At 37.2% G+C, this 17602-nt stretch overlaps 1 long non-coding RNA gene across 1 annotated transcript in view; it reads left to right on the forward strand.

Moving 5' to 3' along the window:
- The window catches only part of LOC136359978 (uncharacterized), a 316390-nt gene extending 299272 nt beyond the window's left edge, over nucleotides 1–17118 (forward strand). Inside the window, exon 2 of the long non-coding RNA XR_010743395.1 lies at nucleotides 17028–17118. This is a non-coding gene — a long non-coding RNA (uncharacterized lncRNA). The remainder of the gene's footprint in view (nucleotides 1–17027) is intronic.
- The last annotated feature ends 484 nt before the right edge of the window (nucleotides 17119–17602 follow it).

The following is a 17602-nucleotide window of genomic DNA, read 5'->3' on the forward strand; positions in this document are numbered from 1 at the left end:
GTTAGGTTTTTTAAACATGCTTGTATCTGAAAGACTGATATCCTGTCCATATTACTAATAATTTTGATTCCATCTAGACCAATAAAGTCTAGAAGTTATAGGGACAAAACTTGCTTAAGATTTTAATTTTTAAACTTAATATTAACTTTCACTAGAATATGTGGGAGGGAAAGAAAAAAAAAAAACACACCACTCAGAGAAGTGCTTGCTTTATTTTCCAAATATTTCTTAAAAAATAAACTGTAACATATGCTAGGTACTTAAATAGCCTAAAATCAAAAGCAATTCTCACTTATCTTTCTAAAAATGCTGGTCACTGGTAGGTCTGTATTTCCATTTGTGCAACAAGCCTGAGTGCCAAAATAAAACTAATACCATATGTCAAAATAAAGCTTTAGAAAGAAAGTGAGTGGAGGGGGATAGCTTCATTAATTTCAGTTGAGCAGAGACTTTTTTTGGTTGTGGGGGAGAGGATAGTTATGAACATACCATACCTGGTCAAAAAAAGGAGAAACTTCTCAGGTAAATTATTGAAGCCAGTGGAAATTTTTAATTGACTCGGAAACTCTGGTAAATTCTGGCACCTACAAACAGTGTATCCAAAAAGAGCTGAAGCATAAAGAGGCGCTTACTTTCTCAGAATCCTTATCAGAATAAAAATACAAGTTGAATATATATATTTTTTTAAGATGCAGACTATAAGAGACAATATGGTTTTCAAAATAATGTGGCTATTTCAAACTTTGAATTAGGTAATTAGTTTTTGACATCTTATTTTATGAAAGTCAAACCACCTGAAAAGCATTCTTAATGGCTATTCAGTCCATTTCAGACACAGCAAAAATTCAAGATATTGTTTTTCTATGAGAACTTAAGTACATCTACCTGCAAGAGCAATATGATGTGACAAAATTTGCTCCTTCCATTTTACCTTCTAATACACCCAAATCACATAAGTTCTCAGATTTGACTTCCCTTGAACAAGAAGTATATACCATTACATGCTTTTCTTATTTCTACTTGTTTACTCTTTTGGAACCAATAGTGAATAATTGCATCATACATCTTCTCCTGTTTCTCCTTATACTTACAACATCAATACACTAGAAAGACCAGCAACATCCACATCTCTAAAAAATGAAAGTGCTCACTGGAATATAGAGAATGTTTCAGCAGTTTAACTTTACTGTTCTACTGTCTATTCTCAAATGCTGACAGCTTTATTTAGTTGTAGGCATTTATATTGGCAAAGGGATCAGAAGAATAATATCTTCCAGAGAAATAACAATTCCACAGTTAAGTAGCTGAGGTGCTTTTTTCCCCCCCACTTGTACTAAATTTACACAACCAAAATTTCAAAAGAGTTAGAAGTATGGCTTTGTTTAGAGGCTGTTTGCCTTTTTTTTTTTTTTTCCTTTTCTTTTCTCCAAGAGTCAGCTTGAAAGTAGGGCACTGGGGCTACCCAGAGGATCCCTTCTCAGGACACACCAGACTTGTGTTGTTGCTCTGTCAGAGTTAATCAGAACAGTCAGTTTAAGCAAAGAGCATCTTTTAAACATGAATTTTGTGAAGGAAACTCCTTTTTTTTTTTTCCTAGGTTATTTATATCAAAGTTAGTGCTTTTTACTGAACTGTTAAGTAGGATTGTGGCTTTCTGACCTGTCCCACAATGACATAAAAAGACCTGGGTCCAAAATTCTAGGCAACTTTTCTATAACATTATTGAAAAGTAGGTTTGAAACAGAGTTGCAAAGTAGTTTATTTACATTAAAGGTGTCACCAAATGAATATTTATCCAAACTGTTCTGCAGCTCTTCAGTTAAGGGGCTCCATAAGTTTCCAGAATAAGCTGTTTCTGTTCAAAAGTCTTCATGACAACTGACATATTTATCTTGAACTATTACTTCAGTCTTTTAATTCTGCCAAGGATAGTTCCTCTCTGAAATCCTTCATCAATTAATTTGAATACTTGATTACACAAACATTCCCCTTGCCATATCCTCTTAAAAAGGCAGACCTGTAAAATTCCTTGAGGGATGGTTTTCTGCTGTTTTTTCCGTTTGTTAGTTGGGTTCTCGGTCAATGATCGGTATTTGTGTTTTTCTCTAATTCTGTACTGCTCTTGTTTGTATATTTTCGAGATTTACAAACCCTTGCTGCTCTCTTCAGCCCACATTTCCTTCCAGCATCTCATTCTTACATATTTTTTTTCAAGTAAGATAGAAACAGATTTAGAGAATCCCATTACTGATTTTCTTCCTGCTTGTGAAACAAAGGGTATCTGGGATGTCTTCTCAAAACTTGGTGGATTGCATAAGCTGCTCTATTGCTTAGGGAAAACAGATTGAGATAATTAAAATAAAATTTTAAAAGGAAAGTAAAGGTAGAGCTAATGTATGGCTGTTGCTGGCAGCATCTGTGTTCCTCTCTAATGCATCTTAATAAGTATTTGGAAAATATCTTTGAAATAGATACAAGTTGCAGCAACATCTCCATAACCTAATTTACTGACAGTGTTTTTGAAGCTACTGGTAAAAAAAAAAAAGTTGCTAAAGGGATTTTTTCGTTTGTTCTAGTGCTAAGAATCTCATTCATATTTTCTGTTTTGTTGGATATAGTATCAATCTGTTATTGCTTTAACTTAAAGACAGGTAAAAACTATTACATTTTACAGTATATCAGTCTTTCTGAATAAGAGGCAAGAACACACTAACATTAATAACAAGAGTGCAAGATGCAAGGAAAAAAATCTATTATTGTACTGAGGTAAGCATTCTTTTCTGAAAACACTTCAGTATTTTTGCTTCCTGGTACATGAGTCTTATGTATATGAGGCATTTTTACTAAATGTTGAGGGTTTTTTTTCCTTATATAAACACATTCTCTTGTTTCAGGAGAGTTAAAAACATATTGCCATATGTTTGCAATCACTGAATATATAACTAAGGAAATTTAAATATTGTGCAATGTCTGGTACTCCATAAATTTCCCTCACTGCCCCAACTATCACATGACCTCATCAAAGAGTTCACATTACAGAGCTCTTTGAAATGTACTAAAAATTTATACAATTCTGATTACCCTGACAGTGTCAAATAACAGTTTTGGAAAGTCTGCAATTGCTTAAAGAAATGTCAACAGCTTTGCCTCATGGGAGGAGATCGTTTAAGCTTTGAAAAACTAAAAGGAAAAGACACTGAAAGAAACCATATAAAACAAAATAACTCATAGCACTAAATAAAGCAACATTTGAATTTGCAAGTTCTACTCACTTATGTATGACTGGAAAATCAAAGTCTATCAGTTGTCAGAAACGCATTTGAGTTTTCGGCATATTACTTAATTGTAATTGTGAAGAGACTCAAATAATATTAATTACCTTTACACACAGACAGAGACATAAATGAAGTGAATAAAAACCAGCCCAGTGTTGCACAAATTACAAAGAAGGATTGTCCAGTTCACAACAGTAAGTAATTGTACAAATAGAATGGAGGAGAAAGATTTCACATCATAATAATGAATTTTCAACATCAGTATTTTTTAGCCTGCAGTAAAACAGTTATTAATATTTTAGCTAAAAAATGGTAATTCTTCGTAAACAATCCCTGACTTCTGTCAACACATATTGTACAGGGTGAGTGTTTGTATTCTCACACATATTCAGCTACATAGTTGCAAATTACTTTGGTATAGGTCAGTTTAGTTTCTGACTGGAGCTGATATTTTAGAATGTTGTTTTAGTATAACTTCACAACAGCCACTCTAACCAAATCAGGTCCATCTGCTTTGTTCACAAGTCATTTTAGTGACTATCCAGCAAATACATTACTGCTCAAAAATCAAAAAGTAATGGAGATCCAGGCATGGATCACAATAAATGCAAGGGTGCCAAATGAGACACATTTTGAAGATCAAGTTGTCTCAGTGTCTCTCACTTTTGATATTCAACCAACCCTATTCATTGATTATTCAGTGCCAGCTATCAGCTGTCATCAACCCAGGTGGCAAACAACTTACTGTGTAATTAATGGAAGTTGTCTGTTTAACTGCAGTGAAGATCTGATTGAAATACTGGCAGGTAACGTTGAACTTTAAGATACCCTCGAAATATTTCTTCTTGTCAGGTGTGGTGATTTGACTTCATCATCATGCTGTGTCCAGGGAAAAAAGGTCTCGGGTGACAGCAGCCAGTTCCTTGAGCAAGGTGTGGCCAGTGAGATAACACACTGCTGGCTACTAGGTTACCCCACACACACTCTTCAATCCCCTTGCCAGCTCAGGGTTGCAGATAGTACAAACCCATGCAGCAACACACTGTTTTCAGCCTGGTTTTACACTGATAATTTAGCCTGAATTTCTGTGAAAAAACATTTTGTCCAAAGCATAATTAATATAGAATGTTTCCACTGTTGGCAAGGATTTTACTTAAGAACTCAGCAATACATTGAAGGACATTTTGGTCAGCTCTGCTGTGATTTCATAACTGAGAAATATGTCAAATATGAAGAGTTAAAGCACTAGCTGAAATATAAGTTTTTGCAGGTACTTCCAGTCTCTTCCTTGACTAAAAATAAATCATATTAGAGAATGGTATTCTGGATATCATTCTTTCCTGAGTGCCTGATTAAGAAGGCAGATAAATCCACACAAGCAGGTGTGCCTGGTATGGACCAGACTAGTTTAGCTGCTGTTCTCCGTTCCTTGCAGTTTTTGAAGCCTTCAGATTTCATAGAGAACCCACTTCTTCCTGAGAGAATAAAGGGCTACTTGGATAGAAACACTATTTAAAAAGCAGAGATGGATTTTAGAGCATTTTGTGTGAGCATTGACATGTTTCATTGTGTTTGATAATCAGTTACACATACACAGACGGGAGCATTTTGCCATGAATCTCTCTTAAGCAGCAGTTTGTACGTGAGCATATTCAAACATCACATGCCTCAGCATTTCAAACACAGAGCTCATTTTCTAATACAAGGCTCACATTTGCTACAATATAATTGCAGGGGCATATGTGTCTATCCTGAGAAACAGCACAAACTACTTTTCTTGCCTTCATTTTAATATGCCAGAGTAAATAGACACTGAGATGTCTCGAACACAGCAATGACATTTTGCCTCATTAGGTCTGGGAAAACAATCTGCTGGGTATGAAAAGGTTGTGGCAGGAAGGGAGATGCCAGAAGTAGCATGGGCAACACATAAGAAAAAAAGGTGACATAATTGACAAGCACATGAATAGATGCCTTTAATGGCTACATGCAGCATCAGCCAGCTGTATAGCTTGGCATTTCTCTAGACTAATCTACTAATTGACCAAAAGATAGGAAAAAAAAATCACTGGCCTTTGGTTTGGACATTGTGCAATACAGCAATTCTTTTGGTGTAGCAACACCACCAATAAATGTTTTGGAGAGAGAGGAAGAGAAGAGAACATGAGTCCATAGCACAAACAGTTGTGGCGGGAGGAATGTTTAAGTTCTGTTCACACTTACTCAGACAGGTATAAAAACACTCAGAGAAGGATGTGTGGGACAAAACACGATTTTTGGGACAACAGGAAGTTGTCTCAACACTTCCACTGTTACTGAGAATTGGCATGATTTGCATAGCACTCAAAAGAGCTTGAGGAGAAAGTAACGAACAGGAGAATAGGCAGAGGCTTAGTTTGTTTTGGTTTTTTTTTTCCCAAGCACTATTGCTAAATATTACACAGAGAGCCAATATCACATATAAGATATCACAAACAGAAGGAATATCCAATGAGATAATGCATTAATTAAGTTTTGGAGTAGGTAAGTTCTCTCCCTATTAGTGTAAGTGCAATTTTACATCATCATTATATCACTTTTAAAATTTCTTTTTCCTCAATCAGTTCGAACCTGTCATTTAAAAGTGTGCAAGTCTTTTTACAGAAACATATTCAGTCCCACTCACGCCCTGCTCAAGTTGCCTATTTGCACAGCATGCTGTTTTCAAATGTGATTATTAGTAAAATACATGCTTTACTGACTTGCCTTGTTTCCTAATTTATAAGCCTGAGTTAATGGAGGTTTTTCTCTGTTGAAGTTTTCTGGATCTTATTGCCTTGTATGAGCAAAACAGTGGCCATTAATCAATGAAGCATTTAGCACCAAGAGCTCCCAGCATTTGGGCAGGCAGCAGCTTTTTAGGACCAGCCTTGGCTGCCTGCTGTAGAACTGCACCCAAACCAAGCTGAGACTCCTGTGACCCTCATCTCCTCCCATTCAAACATGGTAATAGGGCAGCACACGGGCAGATGGACACAGCAGTCTGAGGAGGCTCAGATGAGGGTGAGAGGAAGCAGACCCTGTTTTCATGCTCTAGAGGGTCATTCCTTCTCTGTAATTCAATTTAAATCATGCCTTTTTATCTTGAATTCAGAGTTGTGGAAGCAGAGGGGAAAAACTCCACCCACCCCCCTCATCTCAGACCACGTCATACACTTGGACAATCTTAGTATTAAACCTGTTTTACTGCACTGTAGCGAGAACAGCTGTCTGAACCATATCAGCATTTTGCATGCATTGTAACTCAGGGAAAAGAAAAATAAGTTAATTGAAAACGTGCTGCAGTTGTGCCAATCTTGTTCATGTCACCCTGAAAGAATTCCCAGCCCTGTACACACACTTCTTCAAGTATTTACAGTTTATCTGTGAGACTCAAGATTTTCATTATATAGAAAGTGTCGGTTTTTTTTACAAATGGATGGAATCCAAAATTTTCTACTCTTTTTGTTACTGGAATAAGTTTGAAAACCCAGGAAGACAGTTATGAAGTATGTTTAGATTAAATTAATTAAGATGAGTTTGTCATCTTGTGCAGAAGGGTAGAACCAGGTGTGTTACTGAGCACAACAGCAAGAAAAATATTTTTGCTTAACAATTTGCAATTTAATTATTTTCCACTTAGTCAAATTAAAACTGCAGTTTCATCACTTCACTGGGTTACAGTGGTTACTGATGAAGCACTAGCAGAGGGTCCATTGCACAACCTGCAGAACTCTTACAGCAGTCCTCCTGACAACTGCTGAACTGCAGTTCAGGCATCTAACCCATGTTACGAGGAGACAAACAGTGAAATGCAACCTAAATAAGCCCCTCCAAAATGTACTGCACCATAAACTTGTAAGACTGCCCAGGTGGCTGGGATAACTGAAAAACCACCTCAAACCATCATAGGTTCCCTAGCATTTATTACCTTACCAGATATTAATCTCTCATCAATGGATCATCAACTCTGCCAAGTTTCCTCTTTTCCCCACTCCCAAGCACCAAACAAATCCGCTAGTGGGCTTTGTTATCAGAATTTCTGTTCCTAAATGAGCCAACCAACCAATGATGGCAACACTCTATAATAAATTCACAACATGATACTGAAAGATTTTGCTAAAGGAATGAGATCTAAGAAGTTGTTCGTACCAAAACTTCTCAGTCAACCATGAACTACTATACAGTTATGGTTGGTAGAACTTACCAGACTTCTTTTAAAGTTCCTCCTAATCAGAGTGGAACATAAAAATACTGAAATAGAAAAATAATCTATATCAAGTTTCCTGATGGGTCTGAGACAGATGTCCAGAAAAATAAAATTAAAAAAAACTAAAATTGAAAACCAAGTGAGTCAGAGAATTTCAGAAGAAAAAGATTACAATAATGACAAATGGTTGCCATTAGCATTACAGTCTTCCAATAATCAATAGGAAGGATGCACTGCTGAACCACGAAGGACTACATATTTTAATGACTACATCATAATTCCCACATGTAAGTATATACCACACTTGCTCATTTTACAAATGGAGAGCAGCAGAGGAAGATGAATGGTGGGCTCTCTTCTGCTTATTAGAGGCTTTTTTGTGTCAAAGCATCAAAGGCAAAGAAACTAAGATCCAGTAGATGTGGGTCTCCAGGAGGGCAGCGAGTCAGGGATTTCCTGATGAAAGTTCTTTCCATAAAAATTGGATTGCCTGAAGGAATGTATGAACCAGTTTAGATGAGAAGACCCTTTATGGTTCAAAAAGTGAAAGGGGAGCAGGGGGGAAAGCCCTTTCCTCTTACCTCTAAATAAGTAAAATCTGTAAAAATTAGAACACTTAACTGGACACAGAACACCTCACTCAACTTCATCCCAGAAATCTATCCTAGCCACTAAACTGCAAAGAAAGCTTGAATTTTTTTTTTTTTTTTTGTAAACAGAATTAAAACAAAGAGAAGAGAAGAAAGTAGGAAGAAAACCAAGAAAGAAAACCAACTGAATGCTGGTTCACGGTACTCACCTTAGACATGAAGAATTGGGTCTCCAGTACACCTAATCAAGACAGAGTCAGTTCTTAAATGTCAAGCAGGTACTCTGCTAGCTTGGCTAATGACAACTCTGATAAAATATAAGAACTGATCACTTGCTTTTCATGGAAAAGTTTGAGGTTTCCTGAGTGCATAATGACAGCAACAAAGTCTCAAAAAACACCAGCAGACAGGAGCACCTAAAGGCTCACTTTTCCACCATCATTGATATGCACACCCAGTGTGAGCCATGCTAGAGACTGCACAAGTCCTACAAAACATACTCAAGTACACATTGGAGTGGCAATTTGCTGCAAGCTTCAAGGATGATTTTATGTCGAGTTCTGGTTTCAGACAAAACTACTTTTCTGTCATTTCACTTTGTAATAAGGCAGAGAAAAAAAGGGATGAGGCACAAGGTAACTATCTGTTCTGCAGAGCAACCCTCCACACACACTGCACTGGTGTTCCCTGCTGAATCTATGGTCCATTAAGAAAATTAAGAAGAAAATCCCCTTGTTCATTACTCTCAGATGTCAGTTTGCTTTTCTTTCACTCAGTGCAGAACACCAACACATGGAGACGCTTTGAAACATTTTCACCGTGGTTTATTTTCCCAAATAGACTGGGCCAAACCACTGGCTGCCTCCACACTGGAGTAAATAGAGAGCAGCATCAGAGCAGTGAGAGGAGATGCTCTAAATTTCAAGTAGGCTCAGCAGAAGTAAGACCATCATCCTTAACTAGTCTAATTAGAGTAGAGGATTCAATTTGAAAAGTAGGTTTTTAATAAACATATGTTGAGGTGCATTGCATTCTTCTTGAAAAGGCTTCAGAAGTACAATTACACTTTACAGATCTGTGAAAAAGAACAGATATGCCTCGTCTGTGGAATAGTGTTATGTAAAGTTTCTTTCTTCTCTAGGCTAGCACAAACAACAAGATTAAAAGCATTTCTGAAATAATCCAGGATGTACACAGTGTTGTCATTTCTACAGCCAGTATCACGTTAAACCTCACCCAGCAAGATAATTAGCTTGGGTTCTGTGTTTGTGTGTGCAGCATTGGTTGTGGGGCCTTTTAAAAAGCACTTCAATATGGATCAGCAGATCTGAAGAAGAACACAAGATGCCCATGATATCAGAGTAGCCACTTTGAATCATGCCTGATATAAAGAGCTAAGCTTCAAATAGCTTGCAATTGTTAAGAGCTTTCAATGTTTATGAAAAGACAGAATGACTGATGATGATTCAGAATTAATTGCAACTCAGTGTCACGACATGCCCTAACTAATGCACTAATAACAATAGAGTAAAACTTTTCTCTTTTTGTACCCTATACATGAAATTTACTCCCATGCATGCAAAATTCTTTGGGGAAAAAAAACAATCTGTCTGAGCAGTTTTTAATTTAACAGGCAAATATAGTGTTTTGTACAAATATTCTTCTCTTTTGACTCTACCCCCAACAGCTCAACTCACCAGAAGACTAACACCAAAAGTTCCCTTTATTAGAGTGCTTGCTGACATGAACTAAATTGTCAAATTAACGACAAAATCCTTAGGGAGCTCAAATCACCACATGGGAGCAATCCCTGTACAAAGGAGCTTTTGCTGAAGACCAAAGCAGCTCGCATTACTTAATAAACTATTAATGTTACAATTTTTAAAATATGCCAGTACAATGATGCATTATACACATTTCCTTGCAAGAATTTAATCAAGCTGAGTTTCTCTGATACTGGAACAGTCCTTTGGTGCAGTTTAACATCTTTAGATAGATACACAGATAAAGTGGAACATTTTAGCATCCAGAGTCTTTGGTTTTAAAAAGATGTTTACGCTTCATCAGATTAAAGTTGGAGCTGAAACATACAAAATAAGCGTACTTATTTTAGTCATCATACTTTAATAAGAATATTTTAAAATTCTCAATAATTGCTGGGCATGGTGGACTATTAATTTAGGAGAAAAACAATGATTAGATGTGCTCTATGTCAGAGCTTCTTGCTTTTTCTCAGGAGTCAATGTGAACAATACATTCAATGACAGGTTAAATATCAAGAGAATGAGGGAAGATGCAGTAACATTCACATAAATGTCAGAATTTTACTCTTAACTTTTACTATTAAAAAAAAACCAAACTCCTTTAAAACAAGTAAAACCCAAACCACAACAAACAGAACCCTCCCTTCCAAAACCTTTTCCTCCCCTCTTTCTTTGTTACTCTGAAATGATCTGACTCATTAATATTTTCAGCTCTAAGTAAAATCCTTGTCAAACACTGAAGGGAATCATGAAACTACTCATTGCAAAATGTCCTTTTCACATTTTAAATTCTTCTGGCATTTACAAGCATATAAAGTGTTCTTCATTATCCACTGTACAATAGTGGGAAGCTACCCAGATGATAATTTTGATAAAAGGTACCAGGTTAAACTGAAGATGAGGATTTTGAAAGAGGAGTTTGGTTCTGAGTTCTGAGGCCAAAGCAGATGCACGAGTAGCAGGACTGAGGGAACTCTTTGATCTCACCTGCCTTTCATGTATAATTGACAGCTGTAATTTGGTCTGGGGGATGACAGAAAGGCGGCTGAGGCATTCTGTGAGATGCCTGGTACAAGCTGAGAGGAAAGCACAAAGCCAGAGGAGTGGCACTGCCGGGCAGGAGCACGGCACAGCGCAGCAGTCACACACAAAAGGGCAGCCCACGCTGCTGCAGCTGTCCTTTGGTCAGCTCTGGGTCACCACACAAGGGAAAAGAAATGCATTGTGTTGAGAAACATCCAGGAGCAGGGGAACAGAGACAGGTTTCTTTACAGAGAACAGTGTATCCTGACAAACATCAGCTGAATACCCCAATTTTTTATTTTTTTGTTGTTGTGAGTCTTTCAAAGGACAAAGGAGAAAAGAGAAAGTTTTAATCTAGTAGATCTCATGGATTTTTTTCCTTTGCAGTATTTCTGCTTTGATTCATTCTTGGATGCTTGTGACCAGCAGTGAGAGTTCCCCTGGGAATGCAAGCAAAGGGCTGGAGGATGAGGTGTGCAAGTTGGGGGTAACAGAAGGAACTTCTGGCTTCAACCCCTCAGGACTCTCTGGTTGCACTAGCCCTCTTCTGCCTCACCCACCCCTCTAACAGACCCTTGAAACACCAGGAAACACAATGTAATGGTAGTGGTGTGGGAGGCAAAGCTTTAGGTCCAAGTAAGATGTAATCACAGAATCATTAAGTTTGGAAAAGACCTCTAAGATCATAAAGTCCAACCATTAACCCAAAACTGTCAAGCTCACCACTAAACCATGCCCTTAAATTCCACATCAACATGTCTTTTTATGCACTTCCAGGGATGGGAATTCAAGGACTTCCCTGGGCAGCCTGTTCCACTGCTTGACCCAACTTTTCTGTGAAGCATTTTTCCTAATAGCCCATCCAACTACCCCTGACACAGCTTGAGCCTGTTTTCTCTCATCCTTCACTTGTTACCTGGGAGAAGGAGCCAACACCCTCTGGCTACATCCTCCTTTCAGGGAGCTATAGAGAGTAATAAGGTCTCCCCCAAGTCTCCTTTTCACCAGACTAAACACCCCCAGCTTCCTCAGTTGCTCCCCATAATTTACAATATAGAGCTTTTATTCATTCTCTGGCAAAACTAAAGAAATCTAGAGGTATTGACATTGCTCATTTAAGGGAGGAGTTAATACACTGGCCCCTCGACATTTTGGTTACAGGAGCTAAAACTCAACTCTCACATGTTTTTGAATAAAAAGTCATTTAAGTAGAAATGGGAAAAAAGAGTTAAAATTTTACTTATGTGCAGGCAACTTAACACCGTAATTAAGTTTTAGAGTGAGCACAGACACAAAACATTCCCACAATGGGATCACTTCAGCACATCAAAGACAGCACAAATCAAAACTTCTCAACACAGATGGGTCCAATTTGCTGTTTTCTTTCAATTTGCATAGTTTTTTTGTCTCACAACAAAACCTTTAATGCAAGAGTTATTTCTAGCACGACTAATTTCTGTTAATCTGCACCGTTGATCTCTACTGTTTTTAAAGTATCACCTTGGGAGAACAGATATTATTCTTAAAGGCAGAAGAAAACCCCCAAACTTTATTTCCTGTTAAATACTGTCCAAAAAAACCACTTGGTAACAAAGGGATGCCTAAATCCTGAACTCATTTGCAAGGAAACAGGAAAACTCTAAGGTGTATGAGGGTAGGAAAAGGCTGTCCTCTAAATCAGGATCCTGTTTCTGAGGGAACACAAAGCATGTAGCCTGAAGTCCTGGATGCCTCCATATTTTCTCAATGTTTCTATAATAAGTTTTTCTCCTCATTTCAGAGACTTCAGTGAATATTTTCCTTTTTTCTGGACTTTATTTTATGATAATATTTCCACACTGTTCTAATTGCTGCTAATTCTCTCTTCTGTTGGGATGTATAGCCCCAGGCAAACACCAACAAGCCTAAGGTCTGTAGAAAGATATTAAAACTGTTTTGTGTGAGCACAATTCGCCTTCTGGGAGATGCACTTTGTGCACAATAAACAGAAGTAGCAAACTAGAAGACTCCCGCTTCTAACACAGAAAGCTGATTTACCCTCTCTCTTTGCCCAGACTACACTCTGGGGAAAATCACTTGGGGTCAGAAGAGAATTTCACCCATGTTGCAATGGTCTGCATCCACAGACAGAACAGCAATAGGAAAGGCAGTGAGGTACATGCCTAATAATAGTTATTAATTATTATTATTAAGGGAAAATTATTAATAATAATAAATTTAATGAACTATGTTGAAAAAAGAACATAAAAGAAAAAAAAAAAAGAAAAGGCAACTAGAAAAAAAAAACAAAAAAAAAAAAAAAATTAAAAATGTCAGAGACAGGTAACAGTTGAACATTGTCCCTCCTCTCTGTGCTGCTAAAACAGACATGTGCAAATGATACTGAGTGATGTCACATTACAGGCTCAGTTTACTGACCACTGGTGTGACATCAGCCCAGGCAGTGTTTTGTGAAGCCCTGTAAGCAGATTCATGAAACTTCTTATCCTCAGGAAAGTCAGGTGCCAGGATATATGCAGCACAGGGATTTCTTCTGGCTCCGAAGCAGTTTTAAACCTCAAAATCCACAACATATACAATAAATCTGTAAGACAGATGGCCATAAATCCCTAATGAAGCACTGCCAAGGTAAATACTGTAAAAAGGATAAATAGCACCTAATTATGCCATTGGCAAGCAGTTGGGTTTTTCCTCATCTTTATTCTGCTGTTCACCAGTTTTCCATCTCTCTCAGCACACAGTGTGCACAGCAAGACTGAGTGGTGACTCCCTACTCTCCCACTGCATGCTGCTTACTCTACTACACCTTTGCCTCTCTTTTTTTTTTTTTATTTTTTTAAAAAGAAAAACACAGCATTGTTGATTTGAGCATATGTGAAAGACAGTTTTACACACAGAAATAGATAGAAAATACAAAAAGCTGTTAGGGGCAGGGAGAAAAAAAACAAAGCAAAACAAAACAACCAAAAAAAGCAAAACAAAAAAAACAAAGACAAACAAGCTACTGAGGTTAAAAGACCAGAAGAAAAGTTTAGTGGTTATAAGGAGGAGTGGGGGGATCTTTAGAAACCTTTCAGGTTTTTTGTTTGTTTTTTTTGTTTTTTTAATTTTTTTCTTTTTAATTTTTCAGGCTGTTCTCATGCTCTGTTGCTGAAGGCAGCCCTTATGTGTTACCTTTCACTTGAGCAAGCCTGTCTTAGTCAGTCCTGGCTCAGACTTACAGTTTAACTCATACCTTTTCACCACTCTGCTGTTTCCTTAACCAGCTGACTAGCCAAGTAAGAAATAGAACTGAAAGATTTTTCCACCTCTTTTCAGACTAGATGGACCTTAAGAGCATCACAAAATCAGGAATAGATGCATTTCTCGAATAAAGAGAGATGATATTAAAACAAACAAACAAAAAAATCCCCACTCCCCCCAGTTTCAGATCTTTGATGGTTAAGTTTTTCATTTAGCTCTCACTCTTGCACAAACAGCTAAACCTTTATCTATGAACCAGAAAATCTCCCTTGTAATCTCAAGAAACCAGAGTTACTACCTTGCCCAGTGTGCAGGTAATTTCCCAATTCTCAGTCAGGTGACAAGTCCACAACATCAATCTATTAAAATACCCTTCAGCATCACCTGGCAGCACATTCAGATTTCAGTATTTATTGGTGCTGGATTTCTTCCCTCTTCCCATAGAGTATATAACCATTTGTTCCTTTCCTTTAAAACCTGCAATTTATTTTAATACACACACCTATCTTAGCAAACTTCCTTTATTTTTACAGATTTTTTTTTAAGTTGCTTTGTTTTGAAAAAGAAAAACTCAATACTGTATTAGTAGAAAGGATGATTTTTTTTTCTGCTTTTAAACTATATTTTAACCCACCCTACAGCTATTGTAAAGTATTATAAGATAGCTGCCACCTTGTAAATGCAATATTAAGCATCTTGTTCGTGTGAAGTGGACATAAAACTTGGTAGTTTCATATAGTATTATGTAGTGCCCTCAGAGATTTCATATAAATGTGAATATTGGTTTAGTTATGGTCGTCATGTGTGAATGAGCAATACTGGCATTCCTACACCTTTGGGTGGAAATTTCAATTCACTTGATTAAACCAAGAAAGAATTGTGGTTTGAGGACTAAGCACAGCTTAATTCTCAGCAGATTCAAACAGATGTAGACAGCACTCACTTTTGAATTTTCCTCTGGAATTTTCAGCAGTCTTGACCAAGAAATGTTGGAAAAAATATATAAAAGTAACAAAACAAGTAGAAGCCCGGTGATCTTATTGAACCACACAGTTGCTTGCTCAGACTTTTGCTTGGCTGAAGGCTGTCTCTGAATCATCAAAGAACTAATGACTTCACTTAGTGGTAGATAAATTTTCACCAAACTGATTCTTGAAGCATTCAGACAGAGCATTCAAGGCTCAAAGCACAACTATGTGTACCTAACTCTAGAATTGCCCTCTCTGCTTTTATGAGAAAGCAAAGAGAGAAAGAGAATGGGTTTTTCCTCAGGGGATTGCTGCATTCCAGACCTGGCAGTCATAAAAGTGTGTTACAAATAAAGCAGGAAAAGATCTCCAGATCTCACCAATACCATTCACTTTGGATAAGTGCCATTGTATCCAAGTGAAGTTACTGAATCGCCTAGCTCATGGTGCCTTGTGACACCCCAAGACTTTCCAGTTTCCCCATTCAATAGAATAACATAGATAGAAGACCCAAAGAGTACTGAAAACATTAAAATCAATTAACACAAACTCCAAAATCAGATTTATTTCTAATTCATTTAGTCATTATAGATTTGATGCACTTTGTTGCAAGGAACACCAGAATGCAGGAACACAGAAACAGTAAATTGGAGATTAGGGGGAAATTCTTCACCAAAATGGTTGTCAGGGCTCAGAATAGGGTGACCTGGGAAACGGTGAGGCCACCATGCCTGAGGAATTTGAAAGATGTGTGGCTGTCCTACTTAATGACATGGTCCAGTGGTGAACATGACAGGACTGGGTTAACAGTTGGAATTAATCTTCAAGTTTGGAAAAGTAGTTATAGTCCTCTATAGTCTCAAACCACAATATTGTTCTAAATCACAATTATTAGAAGAAAAAAAAATCCCAGGGTATTGTTGTGGCTTGAATATTAAAGGATTAAAGGGTAAAGAAATGATTTCTCTGCTGTGGAGAGAGTATCACTGAAAGATACGCAAGCAGAAAAGAAACAGCGACATTCAGAATATCGGTCTCACTGGAAAGTGGTTTACTTCTCATTGCTGTAATGATATCAAATTCTGTTTCAGGCGCATTAAATATACAAGGCTGTTAGTGATAGTCATCAAGAGTGAAAGGAGTGACACTATTTATTAGTCTTGATAGATTTCAAGTTTAGGAAGTGATGATTAAACTTCTTCACAGAGGATGGTAGGAGAGTGCTGAAAACTTCACCCCAGAAATTCTTTCCATCCAACAAGTTTTGCACCTTTTTTTTTTTCTTTTTTTTTTTTTTTTTTTTTTCTTTAACACCAGGAAAAAGCAGAGAGTAACTTTATCTGCCATTTTAAGTAGCAAAATGTCTCCCAGCAGAGCAATGCTTTCATCATCTGGCAGTCATGTCCTTAATGAACACACAGTCAATATTGCCACAATTCTCCAGTGAACACCTTTATGGTTTGTTAGATCTGGTAGCTATTAGTCCTGCTGTCCTCTAGCTATATTTCTCTCTGATCTCCCGAGTTAAGCATGTGTAGGTTGGGTGCGAGTTTTAAAGAAAGTGTTCCTAATTGCCTCCAGTTGCTTCTGGGCTTGGCCTTAGTGATTCAGACTCTTTTTAAAAAGGTGTCTTCAGTAGAAGATAAATTCACCATTTTCACCTTGGGATAACAAAGACATAAGATAAATCAAGGAAAGGTAGAAAGAGCACATTGTGATGGAAAGAGCCACCTAAGAAAAAAGGCTTCTATCATACCTTCAGATAAATTAGATGAGGTCAGCTTTGTACCTTGCTCCCCCACTGGGAGGGATTTTGTTTCCCAATTTTTCTAGATGTAAAACTAAAGCCTCTTCTCTTCTTTGTACACTTAGTTTGCCTTAGGAAAGATAACATATGCTATTCATCTTAAAATTAAGGGAAAGGTTATGGGGCAGAGCTGCCTTTTTTTTTTTTTTTTTTTTTTTTTTTTTTTTTTTTTTTTTTTTTTTTTTTTTTTTTTTTTTTTTTTTTTTTTTTTTTTTTTTTAATGAGTAAGGACTATAAGCTAATAGGGAAGCAATGCCTTCCTGAAATACAGATAATTTTTTGATGTTAAGATGTCCTTAATATTCAAGACATCCTTTGAATAAAGACACCTTAAATCTGACAAGATGATACCTCAGCAATTCTCCCAAATACCCACAGTGCTAAGTCCAGGACATAGAAGCAATCCCCTGCCAACCCCCCAAAATTATTAGGTTAACACGACTGAATTGTATTCCACTTATTCCATCTAAATCTCCATGACATTAATTTACACAACTAACTTCTAATAATTTGTAGCTATTATTTTCCCAGATTTGACCACAAATAATTATATTCTTCTTGTAGAAGTAAGAAAACCACACTTCAGCAGCAACTCTCTCTTTCACAAACTCACCCTTAGGTACCTGAACTGGCCCTTTCTCTTCTTCACTCCTTCCACTGTACCTTCACTTTTATCTTGTTCCCTCCACAATTCTTAAGAAGGAT

The sequence above is a fragment of the Sylvia atricapilla genome, chromosome 4 (assembly GCF_009819655.1).
Source record: "Sylvia atricapilla isolate bSylAtr1 chromosome 4, bSylAtr1.pri, whole genome shotgun sequence".
In the NCBI taxonomy this organism is placed as follows: Eukaryota; Metazoa; Chordata; class Aves; order Passeriformes; family Sylviidae; genus Sylvia; species Sylvia atricapilla.